This window comes from Myotis brandtii, unplaced genomic scaffold (genome assembly GCF_000412655.1).
Source record: "Myotis brandtii unplaced genomic scaffold, ASM41265v1 scaffold915, whole genome shotgun sequence".
Classification (NCBI taxonomy): domain Eukaryota; kingdom Metazoa; phylum Chordata; class Mammalia; order Chiroptera; family Vespertilionidae; genus Myotis; species Myotis brandtii.
Window position 1 is genome coordinate 3,635,492 of NW_005371769.1, and position 2,377 is coordinate 3,637,868.

Below are 2,377 nucleotides of genomic sequence, written 5' to 3' on the forward strand. Positions count from 1 at the left end.
CGGTCCCCTCCACCGGGGACGCCGAGGGCGAGGGTGGGCGGGGTGCCTCGGGGACGGCCTGGGTTGCCGAAATGGTCAGTGACGGAGGGAATGGCCTGGAGCCGCGGGTGTTGGGAACTAAACCTCCTTCTGGGTGTCGGACTCCACGCACGAAAGAACCGCCCGCCACGCGTGTAGTCAGTGGGTCTGCCGTCGCCGGAAGGGCCTCGGCCCCGGGCACGCCGCCCTGTCCCAGGGCGCGATCTGTCCGAATCTTTTTCCGAGCTGCCTTCTGTGATCTTGCCGAGGAGCCTCATTGTTTTAGCTCTCATAGCTTTGCAGTGTGTTTTAGTTTCACTGTCTGATGAACAGTGTTCCCGAGGGCAGTTTTAAAAGAAGTTGTAAACTTCTGACCTGCTCGGAGCCCGCTGGGCCCTGGGAAGCGTGGGATGTTGGAGTCCCAGGGAGGATTTCTTTTCTTCCTGGTTGGTTATGGTTCCGGGGGCAGAGACCCTGCGCTCGTAGTCTTTCTGATCTTCTCCCGCCGGGACACATTCTTCACTGCTCCGTCGGCCCTGGGGATCAGGGGTGATCCTCTGCCAGGTTTAAGGGCGTCCATTGCTGGGACTGCGCCTCCTGAGGATAGTCTTCTCTGTCTCCCCTAACACTCTGTTCCCTGGCTTGTCCCCAGCCCCTCTCTGCCCTTTTTTCTTTAATGTTTCCAACGTTCCCTTTCGGTATCAGTATTGAGTGAGATTCTCTTGTCGGCCTTCTTGTCTAGCATTTTATCAGTGATTCTTAATCTTTATTTTTCTCTTTTTGCCACAGACTTCTCTGGGATTTGAGGAAATCTCCGGGGCCCTCCTCCCAGAAGACAGACATGTTCATGTAAAAGCTGTACATGTCCTGGGAGAAGAAGTCCTGATCCTGACTCTGTCCAGATACTCAGGGCTTTTCCATCGTGGTCCCAGCTGATTTGTACACATTAGGGCACCAGAATCGGTACTTTGGGCCCAGCCAGTCTTGAACTTCACATCCTTACTTTCAGGTCCTACCAGACATCTGTACTCACCTGTCCCACGGGCTCTTCAAACTCAGCATACCTGAAATTAAAGTCATTGTCTCCCAGTAATCTTAGACCACTTCCCTACGTATCTAACTTAAGGATGATCCAATCTAATAACAATGCCTAAGGCAGCGGTTCTCAACCTGTGGGTCGAGACCCTTTGGCGGTCGAACGACCCTTTTACAGGGGTCGCCTAAGACCATCCTGCATATCAGATATTTACATTACGATTCATAACAGTAGCAACATTACAGTTATGAAGTAGCAACAAAAATAATTTTATGGTTAGCTCACAACAAGGGCCAGAAGGTTGAGAACCACTGGTCTAAGGCATTATTCTGTGTGGTACCCATCTTTGGTTTCCCACACTTCCTTCTGAGGCCTAGCATGTAGTTGGCATCCAGTTGTGAAGTCATTCATTGGCTCCTTCATCAGCTGTGAATGCTCACAGTGCACCTACCAGGCACTGTTCTTGGGATTGGCAGAATTTGTTGTTACTTCAGTGGAGTTGCAGTGTCTCCCACCTCATTTTATAGGTAAAGAAATTGGACAGGTCAGTAAGCCACCACCAGGTTCTCCGGACTGCCCTTTGGTGCTATGAGTATCTTCCAGTGTGAGATCTTCTCACATAATTACACTGAGACAGTTAAAATTAATTGCAGGAAGACTGTGCATCTTAATAGGCCTCCTTTGTAATGTTTGAGCTAGTTCTATTTCATAAAGCAGTCTTAGTTCAAGCAAGTCAACGTGGGTGTTTTCCAGTTGGCCCAGAGAGGAGAGAGGGCCTAAATTACAAATATTGTATAACCACCCCGAAGCCATGGAATTATTCATTTTTTTTGAGGGGATGAGGTAAAGAGTTAAGTGCAAGGAGACTAGCTGGCCATGGTATGGGGCTAGATGGAGTCAGGAAAAGGGTTTGTCCAATTTTCATTTTAGATAGTTGCTTTGGTAATAATCAGTGCTTGTCCTGTATCACTCCCATTTGTGAGGGCTATTTAGATTAATAAAATATCTCCACTTACATAACTGCATTGATTGCTGAGTAAGGCCTGATATTAAAGACAGAATGAGGTTCGTTTATTTAATATGGTAGCAAAAATTAAAACATCCTATATAGCCCTAACCAGTTTGGCTCAGTGGATAGAGCGTCGGCCTGCGAACTGAAGGGTCCCAGGTTCGATTCCAGTCAAGGGCATGTACCTTGGTTGCGGGCACATCCCCAATAGGGGGTGTGCAGGAGGCAGCTGATCGATGTTTCTCTCTCATCGATGTTTCTAACTCTCTATCCCTCTCCCTTCCTCTCTGTAAAAAATCAATAAAATATATTTT

At 48.3% G+C, this 2,377-nt stretch overlaps 1 protein-coding gene across 2 annotated transcripts in view; it reads left to right on the forward strand.

Moving 5' to 3' along the window:
* PRELID3B (PRELI domain containing 3B) overlaps positions 1–2,377 on the forward strand; it is a 10,154-nt gene that overhangs the window by 441 nt on the left and 7,336 nt on the right. Inside the window, exon 2 of one of the 2 annotated variants that reach the window (XM_005885599.2) lies at positions 808–981. The exons of the other annotated variant lie outside the window; for it this stretch is intronic. The gene's annotated coding sequence lies outside the window, so the exon portion shown is untranslated. The remainder of the gene's footprint in view (positions 1–807; positions 982–2,377) is intronic. 2 annotated transcript variants of the gene reach the window in all.